General features: G+C 55.1%; 1 long non-coding RNA gene across 1 annotated transcript; it reads left to right on the plus strand.

Annotated features, from left to right (window-relative positions):
- Nucleotides 1-5,733: 5,733 nt before the first annotated feature.
- LOC123640487 lies at nt 5,734-15,416 on the plus strand. Its single transcript, XR_006735997.1, has 3 exons — nt 5,734-5,857; nt 7,221-7,371; nt 15,333-15,416. It is a non-coding gene; the product is annotated as an uncharacterized LOC123640487 (long non-coding RNA).
- Nucleotides 15,417-21,165: the final 5,749 nt, after the last annotated feature.

Below are 21,165 nucleotides of genomic sequence, written 5' to 3' on the forward strand. Positions count from 1 at the left end.
GGGCCCTGGGCTGGGAAGGGCCTAGAAAACAATGCTGGGGCCGTGTCCACGGAGGGCAGGATGCTGTGTGACAAGCAAGGCTTCCAGGCATGCTGTCGCGGTTCCTCTCCGCTGCCTGGAACACTAGCTGCAGGTGTGACCCTGAACCCCGGGGCTGGAGCCTGTGGCTCTGCAGGAAGTCTGGGCCACTGGTGGTTCTAAGGAGCCTCATCTCTCCAGCCACCTCCTGGCAGCCCTTTGGCAGCTGGGAGCCACCAGCAGCCACTCCACAGCGATGTAAGTAGGGCAGGAAGACTCAGATCTCATTGTGTGACCTTGGGCAAGTTGCTTCACCATTCTGAGGCTCAGTTTTCCCAGCAGTAAAATGGGACTGATAAGGACGGCTAGCACTTACCGAGTGTTGTCAACGCATCATCCCGTTTCAGTGGTAAAAGCAAACCCCAAGGTACGACTGTTACCATCGCCATTTTACAGATGAGGAAACCGAGGCTCAGAGAGCTTAAGTAACTTGGCGCAACTAGGCGTTGGAGCTTGGATTTGATTCCACAGTCTGTTTCTGCCCATCAGCTACACTGCTTTCTCGCTGGGGCAGGTTTTTCACCATTTTGGCCCCCAATTGCAAATTGGGCTAATGAGAGTCACGGCCGGGTGAGGTCATGGCATGGAACTGGAAGCACCCTGGTACCTAGTGGAGCTCCAGGAGCATTAGCTGCTTGGCTGTCCCCTTCCCCGACGTCCCCCTTCTCTAAGCTACATCTTAGACAGGAAACACCAGGCTTCCCGGGATGAGGACCCCAGCACCCGCCATGGGAGGGGCCGTCGCTATACCAGGCTGAGGGCCTTACATCCAGGCCAGCGTCCTGGCCCTGAGCCCTGCCACTGCCACCTCCTGTGCTAGAGCTGGCTCAGCCCTGCCTGTGTCGTGGGCAGCCCTTGGGAGCTAGGGTGCGTCCAAGGAGGGAGGCTTCGATGGGGCTCCGGTTCCAGCCTCTCCCTCACTAGCCAAGCCTCAGTTTTCTTCATCTCTGAAATGGGAGGTCAGTGCCCTCCTCGTAGGTGACAGATTGACGTGGGATCATGAATGCAATGTTAGAGCATGATGCAATTACGCAGGCAGCACCCTGTTACGCATTTCTGTCATTGCGCATTACACATGGGCACTAGGTGGCGAGGGCCACCATAGCAATACCACAGACTGGGTGACTTGAACAATGGAAATTTATTGTGTTACAGGTCTGAGGCCTGGAAGTCCAAGATCAAGGCTCCGGCAGGGTTGGTTTCTCCGGAAGCCTCTCTGCTTGGCTCGCCAACGGCCACCCCCTCACTGAGTCTTCGTGGGGTTTTTCCTCACGCAGGGGCATGCCCCACGTCTCTCTGTGTGTTCAAATGTCTTCTTATAGGGACACCAGGCAGACTGGATCAGGGCCCACCCCAGTGGCCTCATTGTACCTTAATCCCCTCTTTAAAGGGCCTGCCTCCAAATACAGTCACATTCTGAGGTGCCAGGGTTGGGGGGACACAGTTCAGCTCTTGACAGCATGTCACAGTTTAACCCCATGGCTGACACACAGAGGTGCCGGGCCCTGTTCTAGGCGCTCTCCAGTGCGTCAGCGGGCTCAATGCTGCGACAACGAGCCGGGAGGTGGGTCCTGGTAGCAGGACCAGTTTATGGATGAGGACATCACGGCACAGAGACCCCAGGTCACACAGCTGGGAGGGACACACAGGATTCAAACCCTCCCCCACAGCAGCTCCCTGCACCCACACAGCCACTCTTTGGTGTGTTGCTTCTCAAACCAGGGCAAGTCACTCAGCTCAGCTCACATTGCTAACCTTTCCTCCATCGCTGGATATTTAGATGTTTTTCAGTTAATATTTTTTCCACTATAAAGTTGGAACAAACTTGTTTAGACATAAAAGCTTATTTCTTCTTTTGGATTTTATAGAATTGAGATTTCCAGGGCAAAGGGAGCATTTTATTGTCCCTGAGAGTGTTGAAGGAGTGTCCCCAGGCCTGAAACCGGAGCTGGGTTCCACCTGCACCTCCCACCTGCCGGTTTACTTTGGGGGAGGGGAGGCGGAACGGCAGGAATGTCCTCAGACGGGGCTCAGCTCTGCCCCACCGTTTGCCACCTCTGCCTTAGAAAGTTCCAGGCCCCAAATTCTGGCATTTCTGAGACCCTGAGCCCAAAGCAATGGTTCATATAAGAGTGTGGTTATGGTTATGGGTCTGGGGTGGGACCTAAGAATGTGCATTTTCTTTTTCTTTCTTTTTCTTTTTTCTTTATCTCCTCAAATTCCTTTTTTGCCAAGAAAGTGTACATTTTAAAAGCCCTGGGGATCCGGGACTGTACTGTGAGAAAACTACGTTCCTAAGGCTACAGCCCTTGCCCATCCTAGAGCAGCTCTTCCGGGAGCACCCTTCCAGGAGCACGGTCTGCAAGGGGAAGGAATGAGTGAGGTGTGTAACCTTGCGAGGGTTACCTGTAACCTGTGCCCCTCTCCTCACCCGGGAGGCCTGGCTGGGCCAGTATCTCTGCCACGTCCTGTGTGACTTTGGGCGCGTGTCCTCCCTCCCCCATGAAACAGACATTCTCGTAGTTCCCATCTCACAGGGCCCCTGTGATGCTCAGATAGGGAAGGAAGCTACAAAGTCTGGACCAGGAGAGGGAAATGGAAGCCCAGAGACGGTGTGGGCCCCGCCTGGGGTCAACCAGCAAGCAAGAGGCGAGAATCCCAAGGTGGCGCTGAGCTCCCACTGCCCGTCCTGGGGTTCCTCTTGCCTGAGGCTGGCAGGGAGGTTGAGGGAGAGAAATTATTTCTAAAGAGGGGAGGCAGGAACTAATCCCTAAGGGGTCCCTTTCCCCACCAAGTCCCTGGACCCAGGAAGGGCCCTCTGTTCCCTGCCTGCACTTGCTTGCTCAGCTGGGCACCCCGCGCAGTCAGGAATGACTTTAAAGTGGCCGCACGTGAGGGACTGGCTGCCCAGCGGGCACAGTGTTTGCTCAGCACTTGGCCCTAACCACTGAGCCACAGCCAGGCCAGCTTCAGAGCCGTGGCTCTCAGGCCACAAGAGCAGGAGCCTCCTCCTCCTCGGCGAAGGGGAGGGCCCTCTGCTGGGCCAGCCCAGGCCCTCCCTGCCCTGTGGCTTTGGCCCCTGCGGGCTGTGGGGAACAGGCAGAGAGGCCAGCTCCCCGGACAGTGGCCCAGCAGGAGGAGGTAGGCGGGAGCTGGGTTTGCTCGGGCCAGGGTAGCCTGGGAAGATGGAGCTGTTGTTTGTGCACGTGAGGCCGGGGCGCGCCCCCTCGCTCACTCAGGCGTGCTTGGCCTCCGGTGCCTCCTCTCCAGGGCTGCGTTTCCCAGAACTCTGCTCCCCAGTCAGGAGCCTCGGGGGCAGGAAGGCCCTCAGAGACCAGCTCCAACTCCCTGGGTTTACAGAGGAAGCCAGGGCCCAGCGAGGGCAGGGGACAGGCCTGAGGTCAGCTGGGGAGTGGCCAAGTCAGGATGGGGCTCTTCAGAAACCCTGGCTAACCACTCCCTCCTGCAGCTGTCCAAGGACCAGACTGCTGGCACTGTCTACTGCCCGTCTCCCTGCGAGACTGCAAGTCACAGAGGGCGGGGACTGGCCTTCTCTTGACTCCTGGGGCCAGGTGGAGGGCCTGGTTCTGAAGTGGCCCTTGAGTCCATGACCAAGTGAGTCACACTCCTCACCCCCAAGCCAGTGCCCCTCTATGTCTTGTCCCCAACCCCACTGTGCTGTGAGTCTGACTCTTTGCAGAATCAGAGAGAGTGTGATTTTTTTTTGAGACAGAGTCTCATTCTGTCACCCAGGCTGGAATGCAGTGATCTCATCATAGCTCACTGCAGCCTCCAATTCCCGGGTTCAAACAATCCTCCTGCCTCAGCCTCCCAAAATGCTGGGATTCCAGCCGTGAGCCACCGAGCCCAGCCTAGAGAGTGTGATTTTTTTAGTCTCCTAGACCCATCTCCCCTTCAGGAAACTCAGTAAAAAGCTTTGGAATAAAGGGATGGGCCCGGGGGGTTGGGGGGAGGCTGGCGGACCTCGGAGACTAGGGTTTGGCACTGGGTCTAGGGTGACCCACCATCCTGGTTTGCCTGACATGAGAGGGATTTCTGGGACGTGGGACTGTAAGTGCTAAAGGAAGTACACGTTGGTCACCCTGGTGCTGAATCTGCCATTCACTGTGTAACAAGGGGGACGTCGCTTCACCTCTCACGCCTCACAGGTTTATCTGGAAAATAGGGTCAACATTTATCCCATGTCCCTCCCAGTTGCCATGGAGCTCTGGGTGACTGAGGAGGGAACGTTAGAATGTGATACGTCCTGGCAGATATGAGGGGTGGTGGCCATGGCAGTGAGGGACCTCCTCCTCTCTCCCCACCCCCAATGCCTGAAATTCATCCATTCACCAACAAACACTGGTTCAGCACCTATTATGTGCCACAGGGCATGCATGGCTAGGAAAGGAAGAGCCCAGCCCTCAGGGAACTCACAACATGTACATGGGTAATTAGAGCACAGGAAGATGAATTTGTTCAATGAGCAGCTACTATATGCCAAGCACTGTCTTAAGCATTTTACAAACATTAACTCATTGGATCCTCACTACAACACAGTGAGGTGGGGATTACTTGATCCCTATTTTGCAGATGGGGAAATTGACACTGAGAAAGGTTAAATAACCAGTAGAAATATCAGGAAGAGGACCCCAAGAAGCATCTTTTTGAAGAATGAGCACGTGTCTGGGTGTGTGCAAAGGAGGGGCTTTCCAGAAGGCAGCAGCAGGTGCCAAGTTGGAAGCATGGAACAGCATCCTGTGACCAGGGAACTGTGAGCTCACAGAGGCCTGTGTGCTGAGCCCAGGGCTGGCACTTATCCTGGGTGACCGGTGGCTGAGAAGAGCTTTAAGGAGTGGAAGGCTGGTAACAGAGGAGCCACTGGGCAGATTTGGGTTTTCAAGGATCTTGGCTGCCAGGAGAGCTTGGGGGAGAAGGCAGGAGGCAAGGTGACCCGTGGGCTACCTCACGCTGTCGCCTTCCTCTTAGGGTTAAAGTCTTGTCCCGCCAAGAAGGGTCCAGTTATCCCAACACTTCTGATGGCTCAATGGCTAATGTTTAGTGGGGCGCGGGCGCAGCCTGGGGTTACAGAGACTTCCTTTGTGCCAGTCCAAGAAAGGTGCGCGCCTGGGGCAGCCAGGTCAGGGTAGGCTCACCATCTGACCCTCAGGCTCGGTAACTGAGTGCTCCAACGTGGAGGTCACTTAAAGGCCCCTCCCCCGGCTACACAGTGAGGACCTGCAGCCTGGTGGGCTGAAGGAAGAAACGCCCCACAGCCACTAGGGGAGTCAGTGCCCTAGCCGGGCCTGGCTGGGGAAGGCAGGCCCAGGGTTTCTGCAAGTGCAGCCCCTGTGGGGCGGAGCCGGGCGTGGATCTCAGCCCGGGTAGGGGCCCCTCTCGGGCCCCCGGGGCGTCACAGGGGAGGCCCCGCCCTGGCGGAGAAGTCTTTCCCAGGAGTTAGGGGGCCCGGGGGCGGGGCCCACAAGGTGGGACGCCCCGCCCACGGCCAGCCAGGCCCCGCCCCTCCGCGCCTCGCCTGCCCATATAAGGCGAGCGCCAGCCGCCCGCCCCGGAGGCACCTTCTTGAGGCCACGCCCCCTGCGCCTTCCTGCCGGGAAGTGCCGCCCTGCCCCGCTGTCCGCGGGGAAGCTGCCCTGGGGCGCAGGCTCCGTCTGCGCTGGCGCTGGCGCGGCCGCAGCCACACCCCGGCCCGCACGGCCCGGCACCTGCATCCCGCTGCGTCCCGATGCGCAGGGGCCTGGGGCCCGGAGGCGAGCGGGTAGGGGCTGGTCGGCCAGAAAGTGTGTGTGTAGTGGGACAGGGGGGCATGTCCTGGGCTACCCAAAAGCCAGCAGTGGGGGTGGGAGGAAAATCAGCCTCCCTCCAGGGCTGCCCGGCCCACGGGCACCTGCTAAGTGCCCCACATTGAACTCACCTTTGAAAACATTAATCTACATTTATACTGCAAGGGGCGGAGTGCGGCTTAGTAAAAGCCAACACAATAGAGCTGCACACCCTGGGTTCGAATTTGACTAGGTTGCTTGATGGCTTTGCGAACTGCAGGCAAGTTGTGTAATTTTTCTGTGCCTCAGTTTCCTCATCTGTAAAGTGGAGGTCATAATGGCTCATTCCTCGGGTCATGGTGAGCGTTCAATGTCAGCAATTTTCTGAAGTTTTCAGTAGGATTGTTTGCTAGCCCTTGATGAAACAGTTGATCCCTAAAAGGCTGTGTCTCCGAGGGGCAGAGATGAGACCAAACCCCAGTGTCTGTGACTAAACGCAGCCTCAGAGCCTGATCTTGTCTGCCAGTGTTAGGGGCTACAGGTGCAGCTTTTTAAAACCGCAAGGCCTTATTTTTCACCTTCCAGTAAATCCTGGTTAGGGTCAAGGAGAAGGTCTGGTACTAGGATATTACACCTCCTTAACAATCTCCCTTTTCAGCAACAGAAAGTCCTCAGACTGGGAGCCCTGGGCAGGAGACAGAGCTAGGTAAATTTAATAACGTGACTTTATTTTTGATGATTTTAGTGTTTCTATCGAGAGTTTAGAATTACTAGGCTGCATGGTAGTGGCATAATATTCACTTAATCTTTTTAGTATGAAAATGTTCAGACAGACATACAAGGGTAGAGAACATAATACAATGAATGACTCCTTCACATTCACTTTAAAAACATCTAAATGTGTTAAAATGAGAGCTGAGAAAAGAAGAAAATAAAAATACAAGGGGTGTGTTTATTAGGGATCCACAGCTGTGAAAGAAGAAATAAAGGAAAGTACAAGGGTGCAAGGGCAAAACAGTGGCTTGCAACTGTGGCTGGTCTGGCACGTACCGCCGGTGGCTCCGCTGGGCTGGCTGAGTGGGAGCGCTGGGAGGGGGGCATCTGGGCCCCTGGCAGCCTCAGCCCTGGCTCTGCCTGGATGGCACACACCTGCCGTATGCAAATTCCTTCGCGCCAGAGCGCCCCACTCGGCTGCCTCTAGACTCAAGTCTCCCCGCCTGGGTTCCTACTGCCTCCGCCCTCATGCTGCCCACCTGGCCCCGGGGAATCAACCTTGAACACCAGAGCCTGAGGAATTTTCTAAACCATGAATCTGATTACCTGTCTCTTTCCCCTTTAACCTCTCCCACGGTTCCACAGTGCATGCAGGAGCAAGACCCAGCCCCTCGCCAGGCACATGTGCCGTCTGTGGTCTGGAGCCACAGACCTCTGGGCCCCTTCTGCCATTTCCTCTTGACACTTTACTGTCAAGCCAACCTGGACTGTTTGCAACTTCCTGAAGAGCCATTCAGTAAGTATTTAGCGTGTTCGGATGCCGCACCAGAGATGCTGCGCATCGTTGGTGAGCAGTCCAGCAGGCGAGGTCCACACCCTCTCGTGGAGTTTACGGTCTACTGGGGGAGTGAAATGAAATTTTTTTAAATATAGAAACGGGGTCTCACTGTGTTCTCTGTGGCCCAGACTAGATTGCAGTGGCACAATCATAGCTCACTGTAACCTCCAACTCCTGGGCTCAAGTGATCCTCCTGCCTCAGCCTCTGAGTAGTGAGGACTACAGGTGCACACCACCACACCCAGCTAATTTTTAAAGTTTTTTGTAGGGATGGGGGGGTCTCACTATTGTTGTCCAAGCCGGTCTCCAACTCCTGGCCTGAAAGGCTCCTCCTCCTACCTCTGCCTCCCCAGGTGCTGGGATTACAGGCATGAGCAACTGCACCTGGCCCATAAATGTGAAATTTTAAAAAAATACAGCATGTGCTATAAAGGACCTACACATTACCAAGAGAGTTTTTGCCTTTTACCTGGAAGACCCCCTCAACCCTCCCCTGCCCTGCTTGCTTGGTGACTCTTGTCATCCTCTTAGATGCCTGTACAGTGTCATCAGCTCTGTAGGATCCCCTTGCATATGCTTTTACTGGGGCCCTTATCACACCGGGGACTTACATGCCTGTCTCCCACATTCGACCATGAGCTCCTCAAGGAAAGGGGCCTTACTCTGGTGGTCTATGGTCCGCAGTAGCTTGTGAGGTACACAGTGCCTAGTAGGTGCACGCAATTGTTGGGTAACCATGACAGCAGCGAGCCTCTGCACTAGGACCCCGTTCCCAAGAAGCAAGAGTTCAGCCACTCATTTTCTTCATTCATCCATGAAATCAGAGTGGGCCACTTCCCCTCCTTCTGCCAGAGCCTGATATGGACCAGGTGACTTACGAGGGTGAGTGCTGGGCTGCGACAGACCCAGGGACTGCCAACAGTGAGGGGGTCCTCCTGCCTGGCCCCGATGGGGGGTGATTGGCAGAGGAAGGGACATTTGAACAGGACCTCCTTGGGTGAAGGAAGGGTTGGGCGTCAGGCTGGTGGGGGGGGGATTTGAAGGAAGCCGAGAGGTGTGAGCGGGTGCAGCTGCCAGGGTGGGGCACCCAGTGGGTGTGGCTGAGCACGTGGTCGGGGGTGCGGGCAAGAGCTGAGGAAAGTATTACAGCAAGCGCAGCCTAACGGGAAGGGCCCTGCTGCCGGCTCCCTTTCCCCTGCGGTGAACAGTGGGCTTGGACACATGACCCAAGGCAGTGGCCTCTCAAGGTTTGGCGACGGTGATCAGGAGGCGGAAAGGTGTTACATAACAGCCTGGCAAACGCACAAAATCGAAGCGAGCCTCGTGAGACAGTTTGCTCTTACTACCCGGGATGTGCTCTGATATTTTCTCTTCTATTTTATCTCCATCGTCATCATTAACTTCTGATTAACTCAGAGTGCTGACTTACTCATTTCAAGATCCACCAGTGGGTCACCACCTACAGTTTGAAAAACATTGATCTCAGCATCCTTCCAGCCCCAGGGCCAATGGTTTAGGAATGACTGTGAGGCCCCCACGGGTTCATAAAGTATTTTAACTTTTAGGATCCCCGCAGGGGGCTGTTCACGCCACAGCTATTTTAATTTGTAAAGCTGGCTGAGAGAGTCAGGTGGGTCCACCAGCCTCCTGACCGGACTCTCAGAAGACCCCATGGCTGCAGGCTGGCTCCCCGGTGGGTGGGTCTGAGATCAACACAGAAGGAAAGGAAAAGAGCAACTGCAGGACGTTTCCACCACAGTTTCTTCCTTGCCCCACCCCCCCACTCCATCCGCAGCTCTGAGAAGTCTCCACTCGGCAACCAGTTCATCTGCCAGGCTGGCTTCAGATGCCACCAGCCCTGGCAGTGTGGGGTCAGGGGATGGGAAGAAGAAGGGTAGTTGAGGCCCCAGCTGGGTTTGGCCCCTGTCCCCTCACCAGGGGCCAACCCTCCCCTTCCCTGTATAGGGGACGGCTCTCCCATGTGCCAACTACTTTGCCTGCAGGCCTGGCATTTTGGCTTAGCAGAGGGTGGGCACAGGGGTCAGAATCCCCACCGCCACTCCCACCCCAGCCTTGTCCAAGTCCTTCTTCCATCTGGGGTCTCTGAGGCCTCTGGAGAGATTGGGGAAACCTAGCGTGGGGTGGGGCACCAAGTCATAAGCTTTGGCTCAAGTTAGAACATTGGAGCCAGAAGGGACCGTAAAAGTGGAATCCAACCCCCTCATTTTACCAATGTGGAAACTGAGGCCCAGAGAGGGGGAGGAACTCACCCAGGATCACACAGGAGTTAGTCTCAGAGTGAGTGCTGGAGACTCAGGTCTCCTGACTCCAAACCCAGGGCCTTTTCTTTTCACTGCTGCATGCTGGGGGTCTGTCAGGGAAGGGGGCTCACAGAAGCGTCCTGTCTGGGAGGCGTGCTGTGATTCTGCCAGCCTCCTCCTGGGGCCCCTGCTTCAGCCCCCGCACAGCACAGCTGGGCTGCAGAACCAGGGTGTAGGCAGGGGATGCCCTTCCGGCTCTGAGCCTGTGCCTCCCTGGCCCCTCCTTTCTGTGGGGGGGGCTTGGGGGTCCCTCCCCACCTGGAACAGTGACAGGAGGAGGATAAAACCTGTGAGAACCTGTTTTTTCCCAGGAACTCGCTGCTTCCCTGGGGCCTCAGGATTAGGAGAGTGGCTTCTAGTTCTTTCTTTCTGGAGACACAGGATATGGCAGAGGTCCCTCTTCCCCCCTCCTCCTCCTCAGAGTCACCCTGGTTTCTTGGGCCCTCGAGACACACTTTATCTTCTCAGTTCGCTTTCATTTTCCTCTGTGGGTGTCTGGTCTCCAATTGGACCCACGCGTCTTGCAGGGGCAGGGCTGAGATCCTGTGTCTGCAATCAGGGACTCTTACCGCGGGGAGACGGTGTACACCCTGGTTAAGACCTGGGGCTCTCCATGTAAAGAGCCAGGGTTCAAATCCCCCCTGCTGCCCTGCCGGTGGCCTTGGGAGTGGCTTATTTAGCCTCTCTGGGCTCAGAGTCCTCATCTGTGCACTGAGGATAATCGCGATCACTTTGAAAATTAAACGAAGGACTATATACCACTCTCAGGGCTGAGGCTGGGACATAGCGGGCACTCAATACTCATGTGTTGCATGGATATAGTGATCTAGTTTTCCTCCACCTGGTATGAGCACCCCTGGAAAGGAGGGAAGTCACACTGTTGGGCCTGGAACTGTGCGAAGGGCTTTACCTGTGTTATCCCAAAGTGCCACACAGGGACCCTGTGAGATAAATGTGTCTGTGGCCTCATTTCACAGACAGGACACCTGAGGCTTGGAGAGTGAAGGGTTTGCCTTGGTCACACAGCCAGAGGAGAGGGAATCAAACCCCGTCTCGCTGCCCACTGCTTACAGAGGGGTCCTCTTTCCCTTCCCCCCCAGAGGGACACCCAAGCCGTCTTTTCCCAAGTCCCAACTAAAGAGATTTTCCGAAGTTGAGCAGCTCTAATCGTTGGGTTCCTCTTCCTTCTAGAGAAACTATATAATGTCAGTGTGGGTTCTTTCCAGCCATGGAACTGACTCTGAGTAATTATGAAGAATAAAAATGGAGGCAGAGGGACTGATTGGCACAGCCTGCTGATGGCTGAGTTGCTGGGACAGAGGGAGGCCGCATGCCTGGCCTTCAGAGAGCAGCAAAGCTCCCGGGGACGTGCCTCCCAGGCTGTGTGGTTTCTGTGTCTTGGCTGCTGGTCCTGAAAGAGATGCCTTCGGGGTTAGGAGTGTGTGAGCTGAGTCTCGAGAGGCACACAGACGGGGTTCCAGCCCTGGCCGAGTTTGTGGACCACCTCCCCAGGATGTGGCCACCAGCTGCTGTAGCCCTCAGTGCCCGTCCCCCCTCCCTGAGTGTCTCTCATCATGGTTCAGTTTTTGGAAAAAGGAGTTGGGTTGCCTAACTTGGGTCCCAGGCCTGCCCCTGGGTAGGAGAAGCAGGACCATGAGACTGGCAGTCCCACCGTAACCAAATGGAGTGAGAGGGGGGCGTGGATCCTTGCAAGCGACTGAGTGCTTGTGTCTCCCCTACCTCAAATTTATATGCTGAAATCCTAACCCCCAAGGTGATGGTATTAGGAGGTGGGGCCTTTGGGAGGTGATTAAGCCACGAGGGTAAATCCCTCATGAGTGGGATTAGTGCCCTTGTAAGGGAGACCCAGACCAGGCACAGTGGCTCACACCTGTAATCACAGGACTTTGGGAGGCCGAGGTGAGAGGATCGCTTGAGCCCAGGAGTTCAAGATCAGCCTGGGCAACATAGTGGGACCCTGTCTCTACAAAAAATAAAAAAATTAGCTGGGTGTGGTGGTGCATTCTTGTAGTCCCAGCTACTCAGGAGGCTGAGGCAGGAGGATCACTTGAGCCCCCAAGTTCAAGGCTGCAGTGAGCTATGATTGTGCCAGCCTGGGCAACAGAGTCTCTAAAAACAAAATAAAATAAAATAGAAGAGGCCCAAGAGAGCTCCCTCCTTCAGCCACGTGAGGACACAGTGAGAGGACTGCTGTCCATGTGGGCTGTTGCCAGCCCCTTGATCTTGGACTTCCAGCCTTCAGAACTGTGAGCTTGAGAAATAAGTTGCTATTGTTTATAAGCCACCCAGTCTAAGGTAATTTGTTACAGCAGCCTGAACAGACCAAGGTAATCCCCAAGGAAAGAGGTTGCTATGACCAGAGCAGAGTGAGAGATGCCAGAAAGGCAAACCCACGTGCCCTAGTGGTGGCCTCCCTGGAAACAAATCTCCCTTTCCCTGCTTTCCCTCTCCCTTCCTTCCTCTTTCCTTCCTCCCTCAAACATTAACTGCTTGTTCTGTTTCAGGCATACTGCTAGGCCCCGAATAAGAGGTAGACCCAGTGCCAGCCCTGGGGGAACTCATTTAATCCAGATCAGCACACACTACTCTTCTCCCATGGCAAGCCCAGAGCAGGCATTGCCAATCGATCCCAGCACACTTTTCCTCAGAGCCTCAGCTAGGCCTAGAGATTCTGCTGTTTCTTCAAAGAGCTCCGGCTGCCAGTTCACATCAACAGGAGTCGGTTCAAAATATGAAAACTTTTGCTGTGCCTCGCCAAAACACTCCTCTTTCCCATAACAATTCTTCTGACCTTTAAAAACAGCAGAATTCCCCTTCATTCATCCCCGGGGAAATTTCTTCTCCTTGGGGAAAAATGGCATTGGTGCCTTCAACTCCTGACCCCGGTTGAGTCACTTGTGGTTAGGAGTGGAGCGCGGTCCCTGCAGACGGCAAGACCACAGGAGCCCGTCCCCTGCCAGCGCACCTTTCTGAGCCTCAGGTTTTGGGTGAATTTTCTATGACCACTGTAACAAATTACTGCATGCTTAGTGGCTTGAAATAAGACAAATTCCTTGTCTTACAATTTCGGAGATCAGAAGTCTAAAATGAATCTTACTTGGATGTCATGCTGTATTGTACTTGGAAAAGAAAAAGAAAAAAAGATAAATAGAAAATTATATATTTTTAAAAAATGAATCTTACAGAGCTAAAATCAAAATGTTGCCAGGGTTGTGTTCTTTCTGGAGGCTCCAGGTGAGAATCTGTCTCCTTCCCTTTCCAGCTTCTAGAGGCCGCCCGCACTCCTTGACTGGCAGCCGCGTCCCCCATCTGTGGAGCCTCTGCTTCCATGGTCACGTCTCCCGACTCTGACACGCCACCTCCCTCTTACCACGGCCCTTGTGATTACATCACTGCACACATCATCCAGAAGAATCTCTCAATCTCCAGATCCTTAGCAAAAATCCTGCCTGTAAACTTCCTTTGCCATGTAAGGTTCCAGGCCAGGCATTGGAACATGACATGTTTGGGACCATTGTTTTGTCTACTGCAGGTTCCTTACGTGTGCAGTAGGGTATTGACACCCTTCTTTGTGGGCTTGTGGGGAAGATTATGTAAGATGATTCATGTGAAGCATTTAGCAGAGTGCCTGGCATAAGAAAAGCATTTGATATTGTGCATTTCACGGGTGACTTCAGCATTAATGAGAGCGGTTGTTGGAAAGAGCCCAGAGCCCCGACCCCGACCCTTGGCTCTGCGTGCCATGTCTGCTCAGCCTCCTGGGCACCCTCTAGGTCCAGCTGTGGCGATGAGGGAGTGAAATTGCTGCAAAATGTGAAGTTTGGGTCAGGTGTGGTGCCTCACACCTGCAATCCTAGCACATTGGGAGGCTGAGGTGGGAGGCTTGCTTGAGGACATAAGTTCAAGATCAGCCTGGGCAACTTAGCAAGACCCCATCTCTATAAAAAATAAGAAAAATTAGCTGAGTGTGGTGTCGTGCACCTGTAGACCCAGCTACTTGGGAGGCTGAGGCAGGAGGATCACTTGAGTCCGGAAGTTGGAGGCTGCAGTGAGCTACAGTGATGTCATTGCACTCTAGCCTGGGCAACAGAGCAAGATCTTATCTCAAAAAAAAAAAAAGAAAAAGTGACTTTGTATTTAGCATCCTTTCCAGGCTCTGTTCTGCAACTCCCCACCCAGATCTCCAGGTGTTTTATAGAGACCCCTTAGTTCCTAGAGGACTGGTTCCAGCACAAGCAGCTTTGGAACAGGCTAGCTAGAGAGCTTGTTAGAAATGCACACGCTCAGCCCCTCCCCAGACTAACTAAAGCAGAAACTGCAGGGGTGGGGCCCAACGATCTGGATTTGAAGGAGCCCTCTGGGGATTCTAGAGCTCCCTTAAGTGGGAGAACCCTTGCGTGGCGCAGTCTTCTGAAGCAATCCCACCTGCGAGGGAGATAGGGGGCATTAGCTCCATTTCTCAGGTGCGGTTGTTGAGGCTCAGGGCGGTGAGTGGCTTGCCTAAGGCCATGCAAGTGGGAGGCAGAGCTTGCCTTGGAAGGTGGGCAAAGTCAGTGCTTTTGCCACATCGCTATATACCTCCACCTTGGGCACCTCTCTACTCGGTGCCACCTTGACACAGGGCCCAGGGCCAGGTGCTGCAGGGGAAGCCCCACCCCACTGCTCCTAGGGCACAGCCCAAGCCCTGGGACCTCTCCCTCCTCACCTGGCCAGGGCCCTGCATTCAGCTAGCATTCTCAGGGCCTGGTAACTAATTTATACAGAAGTGTAAATGGCTGATAAAGACTTCAGGGTCACCTGTTCCTCCTAAGGGGGTGTTCCTGGTAACCAGGAAGGAAGAGAGTTGATGGCAGGAATGCAGCACCTTGTCAGGAATGTCCTTGGCGGGAAGGCTGTGGCTCTCCTGAGCCTGTGTGTGGGGGATGATGTCATTGAAACAGCACGGGGCACTACTACAGCTGGGACATCACTGCCTATGGGACTGTGGGCAAGTCACTTCTTTTCCCTAGCCTTCATTCTCTTACCTGTAAATGGGCATAATTCCTCCCTCCGTGGGGAGACTTACATGAGCTGGCCTTTATCAGGTGGTCCTCTCCTTCCCAGGTCACCCTGGCTGGCTGCTGAAAGCTGAGCCCACGCAGGGCAGAGTCACCCAGGCTACAAAGCAGAGAGGCCCAGAGGAGAACCCTTTTCCTTCCTGGCACACACCCATCTATGCCACCGGCCAAAGGACTGCCCAGGCTCAGAGTGCCTGGCAAGACCCTACTTCTGGAAGCCGGTGCAGCCCTGAGCTCCCAGCCCTGTGGGGGGCGGTGGGCCTGGGACTGGGCTGGGACTCAGGGGTGTTCCTGGCTTTGCCACTGACTTGCTGTGTGACCCAGACAATTCTCAGTTCCTCTCTGGGCCTGAAGCCTTGCCCGGAAGATCAAGGTGAGAGGTAGGGCTGTGTGAAGGCCCCTCCCATGCTAGCTGGACCCCTCAGCAACTCTGCAGAGCCCGGATATGGTAGTGAAGCGCTTTTGCTAGAGTTGTGTGCTGCTGAGGGCCTTCTAGATGTGCTGTTTTTCTCCCCTGCAGGACTGTAAGTTCTTCCAGGGCAGGCCCGTGTCTGTGCCTCCTCTTCTGCCTTCAGCCCTGCGCTCAGCCCGAGCCTGCCCCTCGTGTGCTGGCTTTGCTCCGGAGAGTACTTTGCTTGCAACTCTCAGGTAGGCAAACGCCGTCTCAGTCAGGTAAACACCTTGTGCCCAGCAGGAGAAGCTGCCAGGAGATGACAGAGCAAGCTTTCTAGAACATGCCTCTGTTCAACCCTCCAGAACAAGGTCCACACTGCCAGTCACCAAGCCCTACAATCCTGGCCTCTGGCACCTTTCCAGCCTCATCTCCCTTCCAGACTCTGGGCCTTTGCTCAGGCTGGTCCCCTGGGCTCCCCCCTGGAGTGCTGTTCCCTCTTCAGCTCAGGTGTCACCTCCTCCAGGAAGCCCTCCTAGAGGCAAACACACACACACAGAATTTCCTCCTCCCCCATACTTCTCCTCCTTGGTCCAGTGAACCTTCCCTGTCAGATCTGCCCAGTGGCTCTCACCATTCCTAGTGCAGTGCCTGGCACACCCCATAAATGGGTGTCAGATCCACTTGAATTACAGTCTAAGGGGAGAGACAGTGGGGGGTGGGGCAGAGAGGGAGATAAAAGGGCCATGAGACTTTTCCCAGAGACAGGGGCCGCAGCTGGAAGTGTCTCTTCCCCAGGAAGGCCTGCAGATGGCCAACAGCTGGTGGCCAGGGGTAGCTGTGACTCACTCCCTCCCTGGGCGGGGGATGCACAGACAGGCTGAGTCAGGAGTCAAAGGCCCACAGGAATTTTGATAAGGATAAGACAAGCCCTGGAGTATTTCTAGAATGCAGGGGGTTAAGGGTGCGGGGAGCTGGGTCAGGACAAAACTGCCTAATTATGTTACTTATTTATTTTTTTTGCCTGGATAAAACATTCACATGGTACAACATTCTTCAAAGGTGCAAAGGTGACCACAGCAAAATGCCCTCCACCCTGTCCCGTTCCCGCCGCCCTTCCCGGAAGCAGCCTGTGTTTCTAGTTGCTTATGTTTACGTCCTCCCTGTGTTCCTTTCTCCACTTTTTAACACACAGAAGCATGTTCTTCACTTTTCTTTTTCAGAGATGGGGTCTCACTATGTTGCCCAGGCTGGTTGCAAATTCCTGGGCTCAAGTGATTGTCTTGTCTCAGCCTCCAGAGTAGCTGGGACTACAGGCATGAATCACTATACCCAACACTTCGGTTTTTTGCCTCCACGTGTCTTGGAGAATGCTATAGTCTGAGTGTTTGTGCCCCTGCCCCAAATTTATATGTTGAGACTTAACCCCCAGTGTGATAGTATGAAGGGGTAGGACTTCTGGCAGGTGATTAGGTCACGAGGGCTCTGCCCTCACGGATGGGATCAGCACCCTTGCGAAAGAGGCCTGTTAGCCCCTTGTCCCTTCCACCAAGTGAGGACACGCAGATGGCACTGTCTATGAGGAACAGACCCTCACCAGACACCAGATCTGCTGGTGCCTTGATCTTGGGCTTCCAGCCTCCAGAGCTGTGGGCAATACGTTTCTATTGTTTATAATGACCCATTGTAAGGTATTTCGTTACAGCAGCCTGAACAGACTAAGACAGAAAGCGTTTCATATTAGCACAGAGTTTTCTCATTTTTTTCTTTGACTGCATTTAGGGTTGCTGGGTAAAACACAGGATGCCCAGTTAAATTTATATTATCTGGGTTTCCAACACATGACAAATAATTTTTTAGTGGGTGCCTGGACCTGGTGGGCGTCCACTCGAGGCGCCAGGGTTTGGGCGGGTGCTGGATTTCCACCTGCAGCCGCAGTTACTGCAGTAAGAAGTGAAAGTCCCTTAGTCACCCTGTCCACCTGCCTTGTGTGAGGCCCCGAGAGAGGCGTGACTCACATAAGCTCACAGCAAGTCAGGGGCAGGGCTGGGCCGGCCCTGGTCTCCTGTGTCTCAGCCAGTTTTTTTCTCACACTGCTCAGCGAGGTACCCGTGGATCCACAGCCACTGTTCCGCAGCCTAAGTTTCCAGAACATGCACAGGCACTCCAGAGCCAGAGCAAAGGGCTCCAAGTTCTGTGGGGACAGGCTGGCAGCAGGACACATGTGCCCAACCTCCCGAAGGCTGGGCCAAGGGCGCTAATGACAACAGCAGCTCCCGCTGTTGGATGCTCGCACTGTGCTGGGTGCTTTGTGTAGTTTGTCCCTTTGGAGGTCACAGAGGGCCTGCACAGACAAATCTCGTCAGTCCCATTCCCCTGAGCCGGACACTGAGGCTCTAAAGGATCACATTATTTTATTATTTGCCAAGATCCTCCAATCGGGAAGGGGCAGTGCTGGAATTTCACCCCAAATATGTTTGACGCCAAGGCTCAAACTCTTCCCACTGGGATTATTAATCTTATCAACAGATTTGTGCCATTTTTCAAGTGAGAAAACTGAGTCCTTGTGACAAGCCCTCTGCCTGTGAGGCCCAAAGCAGGGATGAATGTTCAGTCCGGTGGCCTACAGGGTGAAGGCCAAGGGCTCACTTGTCCCTCATGTGACCTTTGATATCTGTGGCTACCCTGCCCCTGCCCTCTCCTCCCTGCTCATCTCTGGCTGTTCTGGCTGTCTCCCCGGCAGGCCAGCCCCTTTCCTTGCCTCACACCTGCACACTTTGATGCTTTGGGTCAAGGGGGGAAAGTCCAGTAGAAGAACCAGTTCTTAATGTCAGCTTAGTCATTCACTTGCTGTGTGTCTATGGGCAAGTCACTTGCCCTCTCTGAGTCTCTCTTTGCTCAGCTGTAAAGTGGGAAAGGTATACCTAAGTCTCAGCCTAGCACCCACTGACCGATTGATATACATTGGTTGAAGAAAGGAAGGGGGATATTTATTGTGCCAGACCCCGTGAGAGATGCCGAGGACATGGAGACCCAAGGGACGCAGCTGCTGCTTTCCTGGAGATTTTTCTCAAAGTGGAGGGTGTGGGTAATTGCAGCAGGAGGCTGAGTAAGTAGGGCTTTGTGGCTGTGGGCAGGATTCCTCCTGAGCAGAAGACGAGGGCCCGAGCCAGGAACGAGGGTGGAGAATTACCCTAATTTCATGGAAGAGGAAAGGAGATTTGCCCTGGGTCACTCGGCTGTAAGCAGTGGGGCTGTGATTCGAACCCAAGGTCTGCTTCTACAGGCCACCCTGCTTCTCTCTGGCATCCCCAGCGCTTAGCAGAGGGCCTGGTGCCTAGTGGACGGTGGGTTGGGAAGAAGTTGGAGCAGGCTGGTGAAAGCAAGACTGGAGGCCCTAGAGAAGGCAGGGGGAGGGACGGGCCTTTTATGGGTCGCGTCCCACCCTCAGGTGTGTCCACACAGAACCTGGCTGGGCCTCTCTCTGCAACTGTCCCTGAGCTGGGCCCTTCCAGAGCTTCTTAACCCCCCAGCAGCGCCCCATTGCAAAAGGAGCTGGTGGGAGCAGGGAGGGGTGGGGAAGGGGGAGAGGAAGGCGTGGGGTGGGGGAGGGCGGGTCAAGGAGCTGAACTAGAGGCCCACTCAACAATTCCTTCAAGTCTGCCTTGTTTTCTTAAGAGACCGCGTGAATTTTGCATTCCACTCTCTAATATATTTGTGTTTCTTTTAATATAACCCAGTTCCCTCCCCGCCTGCCAATGAAGAGTCGGAGTCCAAGCGACTGCAGGGAGCATCCCACTGTCCGATTCCCTGCTCCGGCACAGCAGGGTCCCCGGCCCAGGCCCAGGTGAAAGGCCTCATGGGGCACCCTCTTCCCTCCCCTCGCTGTCACACCCTCTCCCTTCTGAGACCCTGTGCCACTAAGGTCGTCTGTGCTGACCTCCCTATGTCACCGTCTCTCTGCATCACTGTCGTCTGTTTCTATGGCTACCTTTGCCACTTGCACAGGCCGGGCCCTGCGGACTCTGCAGAGGACATGGCAGAGCCCCTGCCCTCGCGGAGCATGCTGTCCCCGTCCCCGGATCACCTCCATGCCAAGCAAGCGCAGCTCCTGGCACGTGATAAAGAGCTTCTGAATGAATGACTGAGACGAGGCCCTAGATTGTGGCATTGGGCAAACAAGGCCTGGGAGGAGAGGACAGGTGGCCTGCGCGGAGGAGGGAGCTGGGATGGGAAGGGGCCTGGGCTGGGGCACCCGCTACCCACCTACCCACCGTTCCTGCCTCCGCTCCACCCACCCACCCCCATGGATAACTTGCCTCTTCGTGGAAAGCTCCCGCGTCCCCCCCACCCCGCCGCCCGCCAGCCACAGTCAGAGCCGGGATGTCTGCCTGGCCCCCAGACACCCACCCCCTCAGACCTCTCCTGAGCTGTGGTTTTAGTAAATGATTTGGATCCTTCCAGAGTTGAAAGAGGAGGCCTCCACCCTTCCTTAGTGGTGTTAAGAAATGCTCCGCATTCCTGGGCTGAGTGGGCCCTTCCTCCCGCTCGGCACAGGGACAGACCCGGAGCAGCAGAATGAAGTGGGAACCCAACACCCGTCCCAGGCTCCACCCCACCCCCGCTGCCAGGGCCACCTGGGGGCTGGCGGGTGAGGTTGACCCCCTAGAATGCCCCGTCTTCACAGCTGCCCAGAGGAGGGTCCTGCCAGGTTCCTGTTGGTCTCCCATCATGCCCCGCCCAGGCTGGCACCGAGGAGGTGCTCCCCGAGGGTTCATTGAGTGGACAGGGAGGGGGACATCAGAGAGGGCCTCTGGGAGGGGCCGCATCTGTGCTGTGTGAACAGTGAGAGGGTGCAGGGGCCGGCACTGCTGTGGCCGGCTACCAGGACAGGAGTAAACAGGAATTTACTCCTCACGTGGCCCTGCGATGGCACTGTCACCTCATTCCCATTTCACAGATCAAGAATCCAAAGACCAGATAGGGTAAGTGACTTGTCCAGGGCACACAGCAGATTAGTGTAGGGGCCAGTATTTGGACTGCAGAGTCCCTGCTTTGTGTGCCTCTGGGGAGGGAGGAGTGGAAGGCCTGGTGGGGAGCACAGAATGTGAGATGCTGGAGGAAAGGCAGAAGCCCAAGGCCCTGGGGCTGCCTGGTGGGTGAGGGGCGGGGCACAGGGTTCAGCTTTCTCTGTCCTGTCTGTTGGACTCCCAGGTAGGGTGCCCCTGGGAGTCACAGATACACTGAAAACCACAGGACTAGCAGACTTGTGAAGCCCCCCAGCAGTAAGATTGTGGGATGACCCTCTCAAACAGCCAGGGAGTGGAGGGCCGCTGGCTCAGTTTACTCTCAAAGTGAGAGGGCAGATGGGGAGCAGCCAGGACACTGGGGCAGGGGTCAGGGAGTCCTGGGCCTACCCAGACCCCAAACCCACTCTGCAAACAGTGAGACCCCGGGCTGTTCCCCTGGGCACTCTGAGCAATGGAGTGTCAGTGGCCCCTTCACTCAGCACTGGCTGGGGCTACCACTGGGACTCACCCCAGTTTCGCCTGGGCACCCCGTTCTGCCGCTGGCTCCTGGGAGAACGATGGAGCCAAGTCTTGACATCAGAGTGGCTCTTCACAACCTGCACAGTGCATTTACGGACCCGGTTCAATCTGATCGTCACATGAACCCAGAAGCGGAGTAGGCACACTCTGTTACCCGTGTAAAGATGAGGAAGCCAGGCATGAGTAAAGAGTGTCCATCAATCCTTGGGGAACAGCCACAACCTCCGGGCTTGGTCTTTGACTCCCTCTCCAGTGCTCTTTTTACCTCCCTTTCAAAAGAAAACATTTACAAGCATCTAGCGTCATTCATCTTGTTGTCTTTCCCCAGAATCCTGATCAGAATCCTCATAATAATAATAATGATAATAATAATGACAATAGCTACTTTTATTGCGTTCTTACCATGTGTCAAG

The sequence above is a fragment of the Lemur catta genome, chromosome 6, assembly GCF_020740605.2.
Source record: "Lemur catta isolate mLemCat1 chromosome 6, mLemCat1.pri, whole genome shotgun sequence".
Lineage (NCBI taxonomy): Eukaryota > Metazoa > Chordata > Mammalia > Primates > Lemuridae > Lemur > Lemur catta.